Source organism: Mus musculus, chromosome 14, assembly GCF_000001635.26.
Source record: "Mus musculus strain C57BL/6J chromosome 14, GRCm38.p6 C57BL/6J".
In the NCBI taxonomy this organism is placed as follows: Eukaryota; Metazoa; Chordata; class Mammalia; order Rodentia; family Muridae; genus Mus; species Mus musculus.
Genome location: NC_000080.6, coordinates 8,803,858 through 8,826,969, shown reverse-complemented (window position 1 = coordinate 8,826,969; position 23,112 = coordinate 8,803,858).

The window sequence follows — 23,112 nt, the reverse complement described above, 5'->3', positions numbered from 1 at the left end:
AACAAGATATTCACTGACAAAACCAAATTTACACAATATCTTTCCACAAATCCAGCCCTACAAAGGATAATAGATAGAAAACACCAACACTAGAAGTGAAACTACACCCTAGAAGAAGCAAGAAAGTAATCTTTCAACAAGCCCACACAAACATAATTCCACCTCCAAAAACAAAAATAACAGGAAGTAACAATCACTTTTCCTTAATATCTCTTAGTATGAAAATTAATATTACCAGCATATCCTACTAGATTGAATTAAAAAATATGAGGAATTAGAAATTTGTCGGCTGTCATCCAGTGGTCTTTCTAATTTGGTAATGGGAGAAATAGGTCCAATAGTGTACAATCCATATACACTTTCTGATTGTTTGTACATGACAGGGTCTTGCAAATGGTCTTACATAATGGTCTTGAAATCATGCTTCTATCTCAGCCTCTCTATTAGTAGGATTGTTTATTTGATGTTTTTACACTATACTATGGTTTTCAGAACAGCTTACATATTTCAAAATTATGTATACAGCCAAAAGAAACATAGACAATTAATTTGGGAAGTGGCTTATAAGAGAACAGCAAAGAGTGAGACTGAAGGCCTTGCTTGGTATTTATAATTACTGTATCAATTTTGAAGAAGAGGACTTTATAAGTTACTCTTGTTCTGAAATGAATGCTTTCCAAAATCATCACAGCCAATGCACCAGACTCTTACCCTCACCTAACGTCTGTGCCACCCTCCAAGCAGAACCATTGTTCATTGAAACAGTTGATGAATGACTTCACTGGGTAGGCCATATTAATACACACACCATTTCTTAAATGAATGTAACCTGTTCCCTGTGGCCTGACAATGACTACAATCACTCAAGTGAAATAGCTTTAAAAATAGCAGGAAATCTGTATCCAAAAATTGTGCTTACAATTCATTCCTCGGCACAGCAGAACTATCAACTCTTAGCTTATCTACGATGGAGGTAAAATCCTTTGGTTGATGTGAGGGACATTGAAGTATAGCCTTATTTCAATGAACTCCAATATCCAAAAAGTGTTCTTATTTATTGTTTGTACCACAGTAAGAGGCAAGGTTTTAAGCTCTACTAAAAACCAAACAAACAAACAAAAGACTTTATCTATTTATGTTCATTAAAAAAACTAATAGTGATATATTATTTTAAAATATCATACAGTTAATATATTTGGAGTTATTTAAAATGTATATTGAGAAAAACATATGCTGTATACAAGCATCTTCATAAGACTGTTCAATTGATTGTTGTTTTATGCCAAACAAATTTTATAATACTCATATTTATTGTTACAATATTTTATAACTTTTAAAGAATATAATAAAAGATAAAAGGCATTGCAGGTTTTGAAGGAGGGGAAGTATCCAGGAGGAGTTGGTGTACAAAAGAAAAGAAGAATATGATGTAAGTCTATTTACTCAAAATAGGTTTTTAAATGTTAACAAATTCAGATAAACTGAAATTATGTATCTTTTCTCATCATAATGCAATAAAATTTAAATTAAAAAATAATTTTAGAAAAACACAACAAGACAGGTGAAGGAATTGAACAAAATCATAGAGGATCTATAAATGGAAATAGAAACAATAAAGAAATCACAAAGGGAGGCAACCCTGGAGATAGAAAACCTAGGAAAGAGATCAGGAAAGAGCAATCACCAGCAGAATGCAAGAGATAGAAGAGAGAATCTCAGGTGTAGACTATATCATAGAAAATATCGACACAATAGTCAAAGAAAATGCAAAATGCAAAAAGCTCCTAACCCAAAACATCCAGGAAATCCAGGACAAAACAAGAAGGCCAAAACTACAAATCATAGGTATAGAAGAGAGTGAAGATTCTCAACTTAAAGGACCAGTAAATATCTTCAACAAACTTATAGAAGAAAACTTCCCTGACCTAAAGAGAGAGATGCCTATGAACATACAAGAAGCCTACAGAACTTCAAATAGACTCGACCAGAAAAGAAATTTCTCCCATCACATGATAATCAAAACACCAACTGCACAAAACAAAGAAAGACTATTAAAAGCAATAAGGGAAAAAAGTCAAGAAACATAAAGAAAGACCTATAAGTATTACACCAGGTTTCTCATCAGAGACTATAAAAGCCAGCAGATCCTAGGAAGATGTTATCCAAACCATAAGAGACCACAAATGCCAGCGCAAGCTACAATACCCAGCAAAACTCTCAGTTAACATAGATGGAGAAACCAAGATATTCCATGACAAAACCAAATTTACACAATATCTTTCTGCAAACCCAGCCCTACAAAGTATGATAGATGGAAAACTCCAACACGAGGGAAACTACACCCTAGAAAAAGCAAGAAAGTGATCTTTCAACAAACCTAAAAGTAGATAGCCGCACAAACATAATCCTACCTCTAACTACAAAAATAACAGGAAGCAACAATCACATTTCTGTCATATCTCTTAGTATCAATGGATTCAATTCCCCAATAAAAACACATAGAATACAGACTGGATATGTAAACAGGACCCACCATTTTGCTGCATACAAGAAATGCACCTCAGTGATAATAGTCACTACCTCAGAGTAAACAGCTGGGAAAAAAGTCCAAGCAGATGGTTTTAAGAAACAAACTAGAGTAGCCATTCTAAACTCTAATAAGATTGACTTTCAACAAAAAGTTATCAAAAAATATAAGGGAAGAAGCTTCATATTCATTGAAGGAAAAAGCTACCAAGGTGAACTTTCAATTCTGAACATCTATGTTCAAAATGCAAGGGTACCCACATTTATAAAAGAAACTGAATGAATGTCGATGCAAAAATACTCAATAAAATTCTTGCAGACAAAATCCAAGAATATATCAAAATGATCATTGACCACAATCAAGTAGGCTTCATCCCAGGGATGCAGGGATAGTTCAATATAGAGAAATCCATCAATGTAATCCACTACATAAACAAAGTCAAAGAAAAAAACCACATGACCATTTCATTAGAAACTGAAAGGACATTTGTCAAAATTCAATAAACCTGCATATTAAAAGTCCTAGAAAGATCAGGAATCCAAGCCCCATTCCTAAACCTAGTAAAAGCGATATACAGCAAATCAGTAGCCAACATCAAACTAAATGGAGAGAAACTTGAAGCAATCCCACTAAAATCATTGACTATACAAGGCTACCCATTCGCTCCCTATCTATTCAGTTTAGTACTTGAAGTTCCAGCTAGAGCAATTAGACAGCAAAGAGAGGTTAAAACGATACAAATTGGAAAGGAATAAGTCCAAATATCACTATATGCAGATGATATGATAGTATACTTAAGTGACACCAAAAATTCCATCAGAGAACTCCTACAACTTCAGCAAAGTAGCTGGATATAAAATTAACTCAAACAAAAGAGTAGCTTTCCTCTACTCAAAAGATAAATTGTCTGAGAAAGAAAATATGGAAATGACACCCTACACAATAGTCACAAACAATATAAAATATCTTGCTGTCACTCTAACCAAGCAAGTGAAATTTTTTTCTGACAAGAACTTCAAGTCTCTCAAGAAAGAAATCGAAGAAGACCTCAAAAGATGGCAAGATGTCCCATGCTCATGGATTGGCAGGATTAATATAGTAAAAATGGACATCTTGCCAAAAGCCATCTACAGATTCAATGAAATCCCCATCAAAATTTCAACACAATTCTTCACAGATTTAGAAGAGCAATTCTCAAATTCATTTAGAATAACAAAAAGACCAGGATAGTGGAAACTATTCTCAACAATAAAGGAATATCTGGCAGAATCACCATCCCTGACCTCAAGCTCTACTACAGAGCAACAATAGTGATTTAAAAAACTGCATGGTACTGGTACAATGACAGGCAGGTAGATCAAAGGAATAGAATTGAAGAACCAGATATGAACCCACAGGCATATTGTCACTTGATCTTTGACAAAGGAGCTAAAAGAATCCAGTGGGAAAAAGACAGCATTTTCAACAAATGATGCTGGTTCAACTGGTGGTCAGAAGAATGCAAATTGATCCATTCTTATCTCCCTGTACAAACTCATGTCTACGTGGATCAAGCACCTCCATATAAAACCAAATAAACTAAATCTAATAGAAGAGAAATTGGGGGAAAGCCTCGAGAACATGGGCATAGGGGAAATTTTTTAAACAGAACACCAATTGCTTTAGGATCAAGAATTGACAAATGGGACCTCACAAAACTTCTGTAAGGCAAAGGATACTCTCAATAGGACAAAATGGCAACCAACAGATTGGGAAAGATCTTTACTAATCCTACATCTGATAGAGGGCTAATATCCAATATACACAAAGAACTCAAGAAGTTAGACTCCAGAGAATCGAATAACCCTATTAAAAAATGGGGTTAGGAGCTAAGCAAAGAATTCTCAACTGAGGAATATCGAATGACTGAGAAGAATCTAAAGAAATGTTCAACATCATTAGTCATCAGGGAAATGCAAATCAAAACAACCCTGAGATTCCACTTCACACCAGTCAGAATGGCTAAGATCAAAAACTCAGGTGACAGCAGATGCTGGTGAGGATGTGAAGGAAGAGGAATACTCCTCCACTGCTGGTGGAATTGCAAGCTGGTACAACCACTCTGGAATCAGTCTGGTGGTACCTCAGAAAATTGGACATAGTACTACTTGAGGATCCAGCTATACCACTCCTGAGCATAAACCCAGAAGATGCTTCAACATGTAATAAGGACACATGCTCCGCTATTTATATTTATATATAATATTATATATAATCATTTTATATATAAATATAATATTATATATACTTATAATAGCCAGAAACTGGAAAGAACCCGGATGTCCCTCAACAGAGGAATGGATACAGAGAAATGTGGCATGTTTACAAAATAGAATACTATTCAGCTATTAAAACAATGAATTCCTGAAATTTGTAGGCAAATGGATGGATCTAGAAAATATCATCCTTAGTGAGGTAACTCAACCTCAAAAGACCACAAATGGTATGTACTCACTGATAAGTGGGTATTAGGCAAAGAGTGTGGAACACCCATGATACAACTCATAAACCACATGAAGCTCAAGAGGAAGGAAGACCAAGGAGTGGATGCTTCAATACTACTTAGAAGGGGGAACAAAATAATCAAGGGAAGTAGAGGGTGGGAGGGACTTGGGAGGATGCGCGGAGGGGGAGAGGAAAAAAAATGGGAAGAATTAGGTCTGAGAGGAGATGGAGATGTACAGAGGATCAGGAATTTGAACAAAGGTGTGTAGCAATGGGGTATGGGGAACTGGGGGTAGCAACCAGAAAGTCCCAGATTCCAGGAAAGCAAGAGCCTCCTAGGACCCCATAGGGATGACATTAGCTGAAATACCCCACAAAGGGTAGGGAGAACCTGTAGAGGCCATATCCAGAGATTAGGCATGGCCCTCCACTTGAGGACTGGGGCCACCCACTCATCTCCAACATTTTAACCCAGAATTACTCCTGTATAAAGGAAATACAAAAACAAAGAGTGGAACAGAGACTGAAGGAAAGGCCATCCAGAGACTGCCATACCTGGGGATCCATTCTACATGCAGACACCAAACCCAGACACTATTGCTGATGCCAAGAAGTGCTTCCTAACAGAAGCCTGATACAGCTGTCTCCTGAGAGGCTCTGCCAGATCCTGAGCAATTCAGATGTGGATGCTCACAGCCATCCATTGGACTGAGCACAGGAACCCTAACTGAAGAATTAGGGGAATGACTGAAGGAACTGAAGCACCCTTATCTGGCATCAATGGGAAGGGAGGCCCTGTAAAGGTTTGATGCCCCAGTGTAGAAGAATGCTAGGGCAGTGTGGCAGGAGTGGGTAGGTAGGTTGGGAAGCACCCTCATAGAAGCAGGGTCGGAGGGGAAGAGAAGGTGTTTTCTTCTTCTCAGGAAACCAGGAAAGGGAATAACATTTGAAATGTAAATAAAATAAAATAAAATAAACATTTAGTGCTGGTTGGTAATATGAAAGTAGTAGAATAGGCAGAGTGGTCATTTTGCCTTAAAACTACTATAAATATATAACTTTTGAAAATTGTCAGAACTGTCACAAGATCAGTCCTCTTACCAATGTAAATAATACAACGTGTAAATCTATGCATGTTTCAACTGAACTGATGATGACTTAGGTCTTTTCTGCACAGCTGAGTTTCTTCATCTCTTTATTTTTCATGAAGAAATTTTCCTTCTCTTGGGTGTACATAAACAGTTTTACATATTTAATGCACATGTTTCCTTTCTAAACTCTTTCTAGGTAATTAGAATGCTTGAAACCCCAGCTAAAGTTTCAAATTTCCTAATTCCTTCTAATCAATGATTCACTCTCTGTCTCCCACACTCTCTTCCTTCTCCTTCCTCTCTCTCCCTATTCTAACCACCTTATCTAATTTAGGATTTTTTGAGGCTAAATACTCTATGGAATTGATGTACTCAGAGATACACAAGTATGTCGCACACACACACTTTTTTTTTCTTGACCCCCAGGCCTACTGAATGACCATCTTTAAGAACAAGATTGTGAGATTTGTCATTTGCCTGCTTAGACCTAAACCCCAAGTCATAGGTGCAATGGTAGTTGAGCACCTTGGTCAGAGACCTAAGTGTTTTAGAGGCAACCACAGTTTTAAGGTGTGTGGGCTATGTGCAGCAGACTTTGTTAAACATAGAGCTATGCATGGCAGACATCAGAACACAGGAAACAACTTGTCACATAAACTTGTGACCCTCTTTTCAAATCAAATATTTATCTTCCTCACCAATGTTCTCTCCATGGAAATTGAAACCACTAGGACAGATTACATGGCTTCTGTGAAATTTTCAAACTGGCTTCTGGTCAACACATGGTAACATCTTTATAATAAATATAACATGGTCACATCTGTATAGTTAATATAACATGTTAACATCTTTATAATAAATATAACATGGTCACATCTGTATAGTTAATATAACATGGTAACATCTTTATAATAAATATAACATGGTCACATCTGTATAGCTAATATAATGTGTTTTTTCTGATTTAAAGACAAGCAAACATGAATTTTGAAAAGCTCAAAAAGTATCTGGAGGAACTTAAAATTCAATGCCAATCATGACTTTCAAAAAAATGTATTTCTTCTCAGTTTCTTTTTCAATTTATGAAGGAACTTTCTGTTTCTGTTGTTGTCTTGGTGATTGTTATTTTCATCAGTATGGATAATTACATAAGCAATTTTAAAACCTACTTTTTTTTACTATTTAAATGATTCTTATTCTGTCAATAATTAACAACTGTATAAAATCAAAAAAGAAATTATTCCTATTGATATTTTACTATACTCATAGATTAGTGCCTTGTCCCGTTATCAGCAGAGAGGCATCCTATGGCAGCAAGTGAAAGTGGGTGCAGAGACCACAGCCAGACACTTTGCAGAGACAGAGAGAGATTGAGAGAGAGAGAGAGAGAGAGAGAGAGAGAGAGAGAGAGAGAGAGAGAGAGTCTCTATTAGGACCCTTCCCTGGGAGCTCAGGGAACTCTTTGGAAGAGGGGAAGGGAAGATCATAGGAGTCAGAGGGGATGAAAAAATACCAGGAGAACATGACCCACAAAATCATCCAAGCAGGGCTCACTCAGACTGAAGGGGCAAGCACCGGGCTTGCACAGGTCTGCATCAGGTCTCTGAGTATATGTTATGGCTGTTAGCTTCATGTTTTTGTGAGACACCTAACAGTGGGAAAGGCTGTATCTCTGATTCCTTTGCCTGTTCTTGGGTCCCTTTTCTTATTGAGTTGCCTTGTCAAGCCTGGATATGAAGGCTTTTGACTTGTTTTATTATATTTTTCTTTGTCCTGTTTGGTTGTTGTGTTTTGGAGTCCTGCTCCTTTCTGAAGTGAAACACATAGAGTAAATCTGGGGAATAAGGAATGTGGAGGGCAGGTAGGAAGAGTAGAAGGAGGGCAGACTCTTTGTAGTCAGGATATACTGAGTTTGAGATGAGTCTGCTTTCAATACAAATAAAATAAATAAATCCTCTAATTAACATATAAAATAGGTTTCATTATGAGATCTTGAAACCTTTTATCTTTATAGCCAAATAAAATATCACCATGTATATTTGCTACATTTTCGTTATATTTATCTGCCCATCATCACCTAGTAGGATAGATGTATGGGCTGTTATGATTGGTGCTACAATAAACATCAATGCCCACAGTTTTTAAAAAAGAAGAAAAACATTCAGATAATCAGCTCAAACTGTGCAAGTTCTCCCTCTAGTTTTCTTATGATTATTTTAAAATACCTATATACATATATAGTCCCCTCATTTATCTTTCTAAGAAAAGTTAAGCTTGTCTTTAACTGTCTAAAACAAAGTTTTACTCATCAAATAAAAGTCACATAATAAAGAGACTATGAATATGTTTGATAAATATTTTAGCATGGCTCACAGTCATCATAATTTTAGAACGGATTACTTTAATCTCTGCATTAAAGTATAAGAGATTGAAGCAAAGCATTAGAATTTTATCTCAGATAATAGGTTAAAAACTAGAGATAAATGGCAGGAAAAGAGCATCAATAAAATCATCTTTAGGGAATATAATGATATTTTTAACTGAATATTTTTACTTAAAAATGATAAAATTCAAATTCTCTTAGTACCAATTTAAAATAACACTAGAAATATTTGGATAATCACTATTAAGTAGTTGCTACTTCCTAGATGAATTTTGTAATAATATAAATGTAAAATATTTGAAATAATATTTAAACTCCATTTTCAAGAGACTTTGTGTCTCTCTGGAGTCTCAAGTTGTCTCCTGAAAGTGCATACAACTTAGTAGCCCTTTATCCATCCGTGTACGCTATTTGACTGGTTATACATTTAGTCATGTGTCCTGAGAATCTGCACTCATTGCAATTTTAGAGATAATTAGCACGTTCTCAGTTCTGCCATGACTGTACATATATATGTAAGAATTCTTTTATATATGTATATATGTGTATATATGTCTAGTCATTGTATATGTGTGTGTATCCTATATATTTTCCATAAATTTATATATATATAAACTCAGTATACTGTGGTAGATAATAAAAGCATTTTACTTATTATCTTCAAGAGTCTATCATAGCTGATCTATTCTTTGATATTACAAGTTAAAGGTAAGATCCCATCAAGATCACAAGTTAGAGATAGATAATATTGTTTCCCACATTGGAAAGATACTACTGGGGAAAGTGGCTTAGTCCTCTTAGCAACCCTTGAGGTAGACATCATATACCACTCAAACAGTAGATAGGATTGGAGCAGAGCTGCCAGAACTGAAGTGTTCTAACTTATGAGTGAGGCATTGTGATCATACATACAGCTAGTTATTGGAAACATTGCAGAAGAGAACCTCAAATTTCATCAACAAGTCATTTAACACTGACTTCTTCTCTTCTGCAGTATCTCTGGTTTTTGAAACTCTGGTCTATAAACTCCTCTATTTACCACCTTCTCAAACCTATCTTTGATGTTTGATCTTCATAATTAATATATTTATGCTTATGCCACCATAATGTATCAAGCAGCCTCTTGGTGGGGTCAAGTTTGTGAGCCATTTTCATGTGTAAATATCCTTGCAATGTCTTTAAGGAGGCAGACCAGTGTCAGAATTTACAAAGGCCCATGTGAAGAGGGTAATAAAAGGCTAAACATAGATTAAAGAAAAAAAAAAGATATAGCAATATACTACAGAAGCAATAGCAAGTGCCCAGTGCCTTTCTCCCCTGAGAGAGAACCACATCAGTCTTTGGCAGCACAGATCATTTCTCTCACATCAGTGAACAAGGTAAGTGAATCGCTGTGGAGGTTACTTACAGCCAGAGGAAGACAATTTAAGACAAGAATAAAATTTCCCTAATCTTTTAACAGGGTCACCCAGATAGTCCTGTGTTGAAGAACAGGAAACAGAATATAAAAATTCAGTATTTAATTTTTCAGAGTTTGTTCCATTTTGAAATTTTATCTGAATGGTTATTTTGTCTACATATATATTTGTACACCCTATATGAGCAGGCCAAAACAGAGTGTGTCAGCTTGTGAGGTGTTATGTGGATGCTAGGACTAAAACCTGGGTACTATGGAAGACCACCCAGTGCTCTTAGCCACTGACTCATCTCTTCAGTCTCTACAAATAACTTTTGCAAATGCATTCTGTTACCTTCTGACAGGGTCTCAATTTGCCACTTATTCTAATTTGTCTGTAACCTACATTCCATCACTCATCCACCTCTGAGTGACCAACACCTCATCCAAAGACAGACAGGATAGGGCATGGAGTAAGAATCCAAGGTTTAATGAGAAACAGGCCACAAGCAAAGCTTGAAGACATAGTAAGATGTAGATTATATGTTGGAAGAGCATGATGTAAAACAGGATAAATCAAAAATTGGAGGACATCTAATATACCTTATTGGAAAACATAATTTCAAAGGTACCTTTAACAATGAGAATGTAAACCCATGCCAACTCAGAAACAGAGTTGCATCTTCTTGATGCCTTTGTGAACACAGACATTTCTTCTGGAATATGCAGCACAGAGAGAACACCCCATCGTGGGAACAACATAGGATGGTATCAACTAAAGGAGAAGCAGCAGCTCATCCATTTCTCTCTCCAAAAATGGCTTGCACTTACCATTTAAATTACCCAACTAGTACATTTCAACCCTTTGGGAACAGTGGCATTCCACTGTTGGGTTACTTGATTTTACAAAACACCATTTAATTTTCCTTAAAAAGTCTGTGCTATATACCATTGTAAAATGAATGAAAATTGGCTTCAGATTCTTGAGAATTTTGCACCTTGCTTTGAAACTCGTAACAAGGGTGAACTGCTAACTGTGAGGATTCAGTCAATAATGGCAGTTCTTTGGGAATGAGTAGTGTATTAGGTTTTTGTCAACTTGAAAGGGGCTGGAGTCACCTGGGAGAAGGAACCTTAATTGAGAAAATGGTTCCATCAGGATGCCTATAGGAAGTCTATGGAGCATTTTCTTTCTTAATGATTGATGTGGGATGGCTCAGCCCAGTGAGAGTGGCACCACCCCTGATCAGGTGGACCTAGGTTGAATAAGAAATAAAGTTTACAATGTCATAAGGAGCAAGGCAATAAACAGCTTCCTCCATGGTCTCTGCTTCAGTGCCCCACATCCTGATTCCTGCCTTGAGGTTCTGTCCTAACTTCCCTCAGAGATGGATTGTGAGTTAGAAGATGAAATTAATCCTTTCCTCCCCAAAGTGCTTTTGGTCATGGTGTTTTATCAGTGCAGTAAAAACAATTAGATAAAGAAAGATTTCTTCTTTGTTGTATTCTCCATACAACAAATGCTGGCAATCAAAGAATAGAGCAATCAGGAAATACAAGAGAAGAGGAGAGTCAGAAAAATGTGTCCAGTTGCTTAAAAGAAAGAAACATTAGAACTAGAGCAACCAATACGAAGTCAGTATCCATAGAAAACCTGCTCTCCTGAACCCACTTAATACAGATATTTTCTTTTAGGAAAGTCTAAGTTTGTAAGACAGTTTAGCTGAGTGACTAGATATAACATTCAAATTTCCAAAGGTTTCCAAGCCCAGGAAGTCACAGGATAGAGGGGAATTATAGAAATTCAGCTCACCTGACATAATACGTAGTGTTCTTTTATATCTATCCCGGATCCCTCAGAAACTAGTCTGCGCAGGTGAGAGTGTGGACTACAGAAGCTAACAGATTCTGGGACAGGCAGAAGCGACACAGCTTCTGGGGCAGACCCTGTTTCAGGCTCCAGATATCCAGATACCTTCCCTGCCAGAGAAGAGGTATCCGCCCTGCCCAGAGCACCTGGGGAAGCCATCTCTGGTTCGGGATCTCTCAGAGATTAGTATGTGTAGGTGAGAGTGCCGACTACAGAAGCTACACAGCTTCTGGGACAGGCCTTGTTTCAGGTCTTCATCTTCTGCCAGGAGGCAGATATCTATGCACCTTCTCTGCAAGAGAAGAGCTTGCATGCAGAGAGTACTCTGACCACTGAAACTCCCAGGTCTGCTGATAGAGGCTACCAAAATCACAGGAGGAATAAGCTCTAACCAGAGAAAACTATAACAACTAACTCCAGAGATTACCGGATGGTTAAAGACAAATGTAAGAATCTTACTAAGAGAAACCAAGACCACTCACCATCATCAGAACCCAGCACTCCCACCTCAGCCAGTCCTGGACACCCCAACATACCCAAAAAGTTAGACCCAGATTTAAAAGCATATCTCATGATGATGGTAGAGGACATCAAGAAGGACTTTAATAACTCACTAAAGAAATACAGGAGAACACTGATAAAGAGGTACAAGTCCTTAAAGAAAAACAGGAAACACAACTAAACAAGTGATGGAATTGAACAAAACCATACACGACCTAAAAAGGGAAGTAGGAACAATAAAGAAAACCCAAAGTGGGGCAACGCTGGCGATAGAAACCCTAGGAAAGAAATCTGGAACCATAGATGTGAGCATCACCAACAGAATACAAGAGATGGAAGAGAGAATCTCAGGTGCAGAAGATTCCAGAAAGAACATGGGCACAACAATCAAAGAAAATGAAAAATGCAAAAAGATCCTAACTCAAAACATTCAGGAAATCAAGGACACAATGAGGAGACCAAACCTACAGATAATAAGAGTAGATGAGAATGAAGATTTTCAACTTAAAGGGCCAGCAAATATCTTCAACAAAATTATAGAAGAAAACTTCCCAAACCTAAAGAAAGAGATGCCCATGAACATACAAGAAACCTACAAAACTCCAAATAGACTGGACTAGAAAAGAAATTTCTCCTGACACATAATAATCAAAACAACAAATGTACTAAATAAAGATAGAATATTAAAGCAGTAAGGAAAAAAGGTCAAGAACATTTTATCCTAAAACAAAAGGATATACCTTCTTCTCAACACCTCATGGTACCTTCTCCAAAATTAACCATATAATTGGTCACAAAACAGGCCTCAACAGATACAAAAATATTGAAATTGTCCCATGTATCCTATCAGACCACCATGGAGTAAGGCTGATCTTCAATAACAACATAAATAATGGAAAGCCAACATTCACGTGGAAATTCAACAACACTCTTCTCAATGATACCTTGGTCAAGGAAGGAATAAAGAAAGAAATTAAAGACTTTTTACAGTATAATGAAAATGAAGAGCCAGGCAGGGTGGTGCACGCCTTTAATCCCAGCACTCGGGAGGCAGAGGCAGGCAGATTTCTGAGTACAACCACTCTGGAAATCAGTCTGGCGGTTCCTCAGAAAATTGGACATAGTACTACCGCAGGATCCCACAATACCTCTCCTGGGCATATATCCAGAAGATGTCCCAACCGGTAAAAAGGACACATGCTCCACTATGTTCATAGCAGCCTTATTTATAATAGCCAGAATCTGGAAAGAACCCAGATGCCCCTCAACAGAGGAATGGATACAAAAAATGTGGTACATTTGCACAATGGAGTACTACTCAGCTATTAAAAAGAATGAATTTATGAAATTCCTAGGCAAATGGATGGACCTGGAGGGCATCATCCTGAGTGAGGTAACCCAATCACAAAGGAACTCAAACAATATGTACTCACTGATAAGTGGATATTAGCCCAGAAACTTAGGATACCCAAGATATAAGATACAATTTGCTAAACGCATGAAACTCAAGAAGAACGAAGACCAAAGTGTGGACGCTTTGCCCCTTCTTAGAATTCAGAACAAAACGCCCATGGAAGGAGTTACAGAGACAAAGTTTGGAGCTGTGATGAAAGGATGGATCTAGAGACTGCCATATCCAGGGATCCATCCCATAATCAGCTTCCAAACGCTGACACCATTGCACACACTAGCAAGATTTTGCTGAAAGGAACCAGATATAGCTCTCTCTTGTGAGACTATGCTGGTGCCTAGCAAGCACAGAAGTGGATGCTCACAGTCAGCTATTGGATGGATCACAGGGCCCCCAATGGAGGAGCTAGAGAAAGTACCCAAGGAGATAATGGGACCTGCAACCCTATAGGTTAAACAACATTATGAATTATGAACTAACCAGTACCCCGGAGCTCTTGACTCTAGCTGCATATGTATCAAAAGGTGGCCTAGTCAGCCATCACTGGAAAGAGAGGCCCATTGGACTTGCAACCTTTATATGCCCCAGTACAGGAGAATGTCAGGGCCAAAAAGTGGGAGTGAATGGGTAGGGGAGTGGGGGAGAGGGTATGGGAGACTTTTGGGATAGCATTGGAAATGTAAATGAGGAAAATACCTAATAAAAATATTTTTAAAAAAGAAAGAAAATGAAGCCACAACATACCCAAACTTAGGGGACACTATGAAAGCATTTCTAAGAGGGAAACTCATAGCTCTGAGTGCCTGCAAAAAGAAACTAGAGAGAGCACACACTAGCAGCTTGACAAAACACCTAAAAGCTCTAGAAAAAAAAGGAAGCAAATTCACCCAGGGCAGGAAACAATCAAACTCAGGGGAGAAATCTACCAAGTGGAAACAAGAAGAACTGTTCAAACCAAGAACCAGCTCCAAAAGAGGAGCTGGTTCTGTGAGAAAATCAACAAGATAAATAAACCCTTAGCCAGACTCACTAGAGGGCACAGGAACAGCATCCTAATTAACAAAATCAGAAATAAAGAGACATAACAACAGATCCTAAAGAAATCCAAAACACCATCAGATCCTTCTACAAAAGGATATACTCAACAAAACTGGAAAACCTGGATGAAATGGACAAATTTATAGACAGATACCAGGTACCTAAGTTAAATCAAGATCAGATTAATGACCTAAACAGTCCTATATCCCCTAAAGAAATAGATGCAGTCATCAATAGCCTCCCAATCAAAAAAATAAAGGCCAGGACCAGAGGAGTTTAGTGCAGAGTTCTATCAGAACTTCAAAGAAGATCTAATTCCAGTTCTTCACAAACTATTCCACAAAATAGAAGCAGAAGTTACTCTGCCCAATTCATTCTATGAAGCCACAATTACTTTGATACCTAAACCACAAAAAGACCCAACAAAGATAGAGATCTTCAGACCAATTTCCCTTATGAATATCGATGCAAAAATACTCAATAAAATTCTCGCTAACTGAATCCTAGAACACATCAAAACAATCATGGATCCTGACCAAGTAGGTTTCATTCCAGGAATGCAGGGATGGTTTAATATATGAAAATCTACCAACATAATCCACTATATAAACAAACTCAAAGACAAAAACCACATGATCATTTCGTTAGATGCGGAGAAAGCATTTGACAAAACCCAACATCCAATCATGATAAAAGTCTTGGAAAGAGCAGGAATTTGAGGCCCATACCTAAACATGATAAAAGCAATCTACAGCAAATCAGTAGCCAACATCAAAGTAAATGGTGAGAAGCTGGAAGCAATCACACTAAAATCAGGGACTAGACAAGGATGCCCACTTTCTCCCTACCTATTCAATATAGTACCTGAATTCCTAGCCAGAGCAATTCGACAACAAAAGAAGATCAAGGGGATACAAATTGGAAAGGAAGATGTCAAAATATCACTTTTTGCAAATGATATGATAGTATATATAAGTGACCCTAAAAATTCCACCAGAGAACTCTGAAACCTGATAAACACTTCAGTGAAGTAGCTGGATATAAAATTAACTCAATCAAATCAATGGCCTTTCTCCACACAAAGGATAAACGGGCTGAGAAAGAAATTAGGGAGACAACACCCTTCACAATAATCACAAATAATATAAAATACCTTGGCGAGTGTACTGACTAGTTTTGTGTCAACTTGACACAGCTGGAGTTATCACAGAAAAAGGAGCTTCAGTTGATGGAATGCCTCCATGAGATCCAACTGTAAGGCATTTTCTCAATTAATGATCAAGGGGAAAAGGCCCCTTGTGTGTGGGACCATCTCTGGGCTGCTAATCTTGCTTCTATAAGAGAGCAGCCTGAGCAAGCCAGGGGAAGCAAGCCAGTAAGGAACATCCCTCCATGGCCTCTGCATCAGCTCCTGCTTCCTGACCTGCTTAAGTTCCAGTCCTGATTTCCTTGGTAATAAACAACAGTATGGAAGTATATGCCAAATAAACCCTTTCATCCACAACTTGCTTCTTGATCACTCTGTTTGTGCAGTAATAGAAACCCTGACTAAGACAGCATGACTCTAAGGAAGTGAAAGATCTGTATGATTATAACTTCAGGTTTCTCAAGAAAGAAATGAAAGAAGATCTCAGAAGATGGGAAGAACTCCAGTGCTCATGGATTGGCAGGATCAATATTGTAAAAATGGCTATCTTGCCAAAAGCAATCTACAGATTCAATGCAATCCCCATCAAAATTCCAACTCAATTCTTCAATGAATTAGAAGGGCAATTTGCAAATTCATCTGGAATAACAAAAAACCCTAGGATAGCAAAAACTCTTCTCAATGATAAAAGAACCTCTGGTGGAATCACCATGCCTGACCTCAAGCTGTACTACAGAGCAATTGTGATAAAAACTGCATGGTCCTGGTATAGCAACAGACAAGTAGACCAATGGAATAGAATTGAAGACCCAGAAATGAACCACCACACCTATGGTCACTTGATCTTTGGCAAGGGAGCTAAAACCATCCAGTGGAAAAAAGAGACCATTTTCAACAAATGGTGCTGGCACAACTGTCAGTTATCATGTAGAAGAATGCAAATTGATCCATTCCTATCTCCTTGTACTAAGGTCAAATCTAAGTGGATGAAGGAACTCCACATAAAACCAGAGACAGTGAAACTTATAGAGGAGAAAGTGGGGGAAAGCCTCGATATATGGGCACAGGGGAAAAATTCCTGAATAGAACAGCAATGGCTTGTGCAGTAAGATAGAGAATCAACAAATGGGACCTCATAAAATTGCAAAGCTTCTGTAAGGCAAAAGACACTGTCAATAAGACAAAAAGGCCACCAACAGATTGGGAAAGGATCTTTACCAATCCTAAATCAGATAGGGGACTAATATCTAATATATATAAAGAACTCAAGAAGGTAGACTCCAGAAAATCAAATAAACCCATTAAAAAATGGGGCTCAGAGCTAAACAAAGAATTCTCACCTGAAGAGTACCAAATGGCTGAGAAGCACCTGAAAAAATTGTTCAGCATCCTTAATCATCAAGGAAATACAAATCAAAACAACCCTGAGATTCCACCTCACACCATTCAGAATGGCTAAGATCAAAAATTCAGGTGACAGCAGATGCTGGCAAGGATGTGGAGAAAGAGGAACACTCCTCCATTGTTGGTGAGATTGAAAGCTTCTACAACCACTCTGGAAATCAGTCTGGCGGTTCCTCAGAAAATTGGACATAGTACTACTGGAGGATCCTGCTATACCTTTCCTGGGCATATATCCAGAAGATATTCCAACTGGTAAGAAGGATACATGCTCTACTATGTTCATAGCAGCCTTATTTATAATAGCCAGAAGCTGGAAAGAACCCAGATGTCCCTCAACAGAGGAATGGATACAGAAAATGTGGTACATTTACACAATGGAGTACTACACAGCTATTAAAAAGAATGAATTTATGAAATTCCTAGGCAAATGGATGGACCTGGAGGGCATCATCCTGAGTGAGGTAACGCAATCACAAAAGACCTCACAGGATATGTGCCCAGAAACTTATAATACCCAAGATACAAGATACAATTTGCAAAACACATGAAACCCAAGAATAATGAAGACCAAAGTGTGGACACTTTGCCCCTTCTTAGAACTGGGAACAAAACACCCATGAAAGGAGTTACGGAGAAAAAGTTTGGAGCTGAGACGAAAGGATGGACCATCTATAGAGTGCCATACTCAGTAATCCATCCCATAATCAGCCTCCAAACGCTGACACCATTGCATACACCAGCAAGATTTTTCTGAAAGGACCCTGATATAGCTGTCTCTTGTGAGACTATGCCGGGGCCTAGCAAACATAGAAGTGGATGTTCACAGTCAGCTATTGGATGGAGCACAGGGCACCCAATGGAGGAGCTAGAGAAAGCACCCAAGGAGCTAAAGGGGTCTGCAACCCTATAGGTGGAACAACAATATGAACTAACCAGTACCCCGAAGCTCTTGTCTCTAGCTGCATATGTAGCAGAAGATGGCCTAGTCGGCCATCATTGGGAAGAGAGGCCCCTTGGTCTTGCAAACTTTATATGCCTCAGTACAGGGGAATGCCAGGACCAAGAAGTAGGAGTGGGTGGGTAGGGTAGGGTGGGGAGGGTATGGGGAACTTTTGGGATAGCATTTGAAATATAAATGAAGAAAATACCTAATAGACATATTATACATCATCCTGTGAAGCTTGTTCTCTGAATCCAATTATCAAATCTTTGAATTGTTTTCACTCAAAGATTTATTTACTTACTTACTTACTTACTATTTTGGATTTTATTTATTTTATGTATGTGACTACACTGTTGCTATTCTCAGACACACCAGAAGAGGGCATCGGATTCCAATAAAATTAGCTGTGAGCCACTAGATGGTTGCTGAGGATTGAACTCAGGACCTCTGCAAAAGCAGTCAATGCTCTTAACTGCTGAGCCATCTCTCCAGCCACAGGATTTTATTTTTAAATATATAAGACCAGATTAAGGTCAAAATCTGTAGGTGGAATCACAAATGCAGCCACACCATCATAAGTGAAAGTGATACTAAGTAACTAACTATATGAGAAATTTGTTCTGAATACGAAGGTAGATTTTTATTTTAAATCGAGACATGACAGCTAAATGTAATAAATGTAATATGCAAAGATGATCTGCATTTACTTCAGGGTTTGTGAACATTATTTATATTTGTATTATAAGGTATTCATTATAGCATACATAATATATTATGCATATGACATATTATTTCATATGTGTATTATATGTAAAAATCAAATTATTTCATATTGTATTGTGTTCTTCCGAATAACTGAAGCTTATGATAATCTGTGTATATTCAAACCTTCACAATCAGACAATTCTCTCTTTTGATTCCCTGTCATTTTTCTTTTCAGTAGGTGTTTTCCTTCTATGTAATTGGTTTGCATTCATTAACTCTCTTATATTTGATCTGCCCCAAAATATTTCATTAGTATCTCTTTTATAAATTTTCAGAAGTATTCAGTTCTGGAGACATAATTCAGTGGTTAATATTCTTGCTATCTGCTCTTGAAGAGGACCCGAGTTTGAATCCCAACACCACAAAGACAATGACTTATAACTTGAGTTCCAGGGGATATGGCACCTTCTTTTGGCCTCTGCAGGCACCTGCACACACTCACACTTATCCACACACAGACACATGCATACACAGAATAAAAATAAAATAAATCTTTAAGAAAACAGATTTTCAAATGTTGAGGCACTTCACAGTTCTTTAAATGTTAAAACCTTTGAGTATATATGTAAATATTAAAAATATACCCAGGATTTTTAATTCTTCATAAACATGTTTAATTCTTGTAATTGGGTTCAGATATTTAGATTAAGCTTAAAATATATGTTATACATTAAATTTGCCAAAAAAGTTATACAATTTTTTGGTTGACAAGATGGTTTAGCAGACACAGCCCTTACAATACAAATTTGATGATCAGGGTTCTGATGCCCAGGTGGGTGTGGTAGCCTCCATCTCACCATTTGGTAGGCAGATGCAGGCAGATCTCAGTGAGTTTGAAGCCAATTCTACACAGAGTTTCAGGACAGCAACTATGTAATGAGACTATTCTCAGTATTGTCTACCAACATTTATGCTATTAGCTCTTTTTTCATGGGTCACAGAAGCCTCATTTTGGTAATAATATCATAAAAATCACATCCATCACAGTTTTCATTGCTCATCTTTTGATTTATATACATATGAAGGGTTTTATTTAGGCATTTTCATAAGTGTATATCATACTTGGTTATTAAATGTTCTTCCCTCTCTACTTCCTCTGATCCCAATGCTCCCTCCCAAATATTCCTGTCCTGCTTTCATAATGATTTTATTTTATTGCTCAGTTTTGATCACCTTATCCTGTTAGTTTAGACATAGTTCTCCCATTTCATAGTCTGCTTTCAACACACACACAAACACACACACACTTAAACCAGAGCCCACATATAAGAGAAAATATGGGATACTTCCTACTTCCCTGTCTGACTCTGGCTTATTATAATCAACATACAGTTTAATCTATCTTTGACAAATATCACAGTTCCACTTTTTACAATAATAAAATCCCAGTGAAGAACCCTATTCTTCAACATTCATCTCTTGATGGATAGCTAGGTTAGTTCTCTATTTAACTGTAGTGGATAATGTAACAATCCACCTAGTGTACAAGTATCTCAATAGAATGATGGCATTTAATCCTTATGTACTGGTTTGAATAAGAATGGGCCCCAGTAGGCTCGTATTTTAGTGCTTAGTCATTGAGGTGTGGCCTTTTGGAGGAAATATGTCACTGAGGGTGCTCTGTAAGGTTTCAAAAGCCCAAGCCAGGCCCAGAGTCTCTCTCTTTCTGCTGCCTTCAGATCCTGATGTAGAACTCGCAACTACAATGTCTGCCTGCATGTCACCATGCTTCTTGTCATGAGGATAACAAACCAAACTTCTGTAATTGTAAGCAAGTCCTGATTAAATGCTTTCTTTTTATAAAAGTAGCAGTGATGTCTCTTCACAGCAATAGAACACTGACTAAGACAAGGTATATACCCAGAAGTGATACAGCTGGATCATGTAATGACTATATCTTCAGATTTAGATTACTGAGGAACCTCCATGACTGCACTGCTCTACATTTCTATCAGTAATGTTTTAAAAAGTAAAAAGTTTAAAAAAAACATGAGAAATAAAAACCTCTTTTTCCACATCTTCATGAGTATTTGCTGGGTTTGTTTTCATTTTATATTGGCATATAAGAAAATCATTTACTTTTACCACATTGATTTGTTCACCCTGCTACCTTGCTAAAAGGGTCCAAAGTTTTCTGGTAGAGTTTTTAAGGTCTTTTAGGTATAAAGTCGAGTCATCTGAAAATTGGGATTTGGTTTCTATTCCTATAGATGTCAATTTTATTTATTTTTCTTAAGTGCTTTACCTAAGACATTGAACAAAATATTGAACAAGGGCTTAGAGAGTGGGCACCCATGTCTCTCTCCTGATTTTAAAGGAAATGCTTTCTGTTTTCCTCCATTTAGCATAGTGTTGGCTACAGGTCTAGCATAAATAACCTTTATTATGTTGAAGTATGTTTCCACTATTCTAAGTTTCCTTGGGAATCTTATCACAAAGTGATGCTAAACATTGTAAAGGACCTTCCCTCTATCTATTGAAATGATTAGGTCATTTCCTGTCCTTCTTCTATTTACGTGTTGTATTACATTTGCGGATTTGCTTATGTTGAACCAATTTGCATCTCTTAAGTGAAACCTACTTGGCCATGGCTATGATCTTCATGTGTTATTAGATTATTTTGTGAGTATTTTATTGGCAATTTTTGTATCTATTTTCAACAGAGAAAACTGTCTTTCATTTTGGTTCAAGTCTTTAATCACCTTGTAGAACCAAGACAATGCTGTCTTGTAGATTGACTTTGGTTGAGTTATTTCCTGTTCTGGTTTATAAAACAATTTGAGAAGCACTCTATAGTTTTAGGTCTTTTTGAAGGAGTTGGGAAAATTCTGCAGTGAGCCTATCTGGTACTATGCTTTTCTTGGGCAGAAGGCTATGCATTATAGCTTCAATTTCTTGGTTTCTAATAAAGTTGTTTAAGCTGTTCATGTCCATTTGGTTTAATTCTGATGGGTTACATGCATTCAAGAATAAATTAACATATTCTAGGGTTTACACAGATAAGAATATAGGGTTTTGCCAGGCAGTGGTGGCACATGCCTTTTATCCCAGCACTTGGGAAGCAGAGGCAGGCAGATTTCTGAGTTTGGGGCCAGCCTGGTCTACAAAGTGAGTTCCAGAACAGCCAGGGCTATACAGAGAAACCCTGTCTCAAAAAAACAAACAAACAAGCAAACAAACAAAGAATATAGGGTTTCAACATATTCTCCAATGGTTCTCTGAATTTCATTGCAATCTGTAGTAAACTGCAGTTTTATCTCTAATATTATTTATTGTGTATTCTCTATATCTCTCTCATTAAATTGTTGAGGGTTACTCGATTTTGTTTATCTTTTCAAAGAACTAACCCATTTTTTTTTTATTGAATCTTCATGGTTTTCTTTTAGTCTCCATTAAGAAGCCCTGATATTACCTATTTCTTCTTATGTACTGCTTTTGGATTTGGCTTGCTCACATTCTAAGATCTTGAGGTTTACTATAAGATTATTGATTTGAGCCGTCTTGTGTTGAAGATTGGTTCTAGTGCTTTGATTTAATTGGGAATCTGCATGCCCAAACACTGAAGGTCCTTGTCCCCAAAGTTTTTGATAGATCAATAAAGATGCCAGTGGCCAATGGTTGTGCAAAGGGAGACTTGTTGGGATCCTTAGATTTTTGTGGGCTATGGTGCAGGAGAAAGGAGGAGAGACAGACAATCACCATGATCTGGTAGATTTAGAGCAGCAGGAAAGAGAGCCAAGGAGCATGTAAGAATTTGGCTAATAGCTACAGGCCACTTCCCTGATTGGGCCTGGGGTAGCAGGCAGAGGATTAGAACTGCCCAGCATTTCAAACTAATTACAGCAGTTCATTATAAGACTGTGTGTGTGTGTGTGTGTGTGTGTGTGTGTGTGTGTGTGTGTGTGTGTGTCTTTCATTCATGGATCCAAAGAGTTCCTGGACAGGTGGCTGGAAGTGCAGGACCTACCAGGAGAACAAAACAGTGTGGCTCGAATTACTACTACACTCTTATTTTTCAATGTAACCACAAACATCTATGGTCTTTCCTCTTAGAAATATCTGAGCCACATTGCATAGCTTCTGGCGAAGTTGTGATCATATTTTTGTTTGAATCTAGAAGGTTTTCTTTCATTTTTAATTTTCCTCTACTTT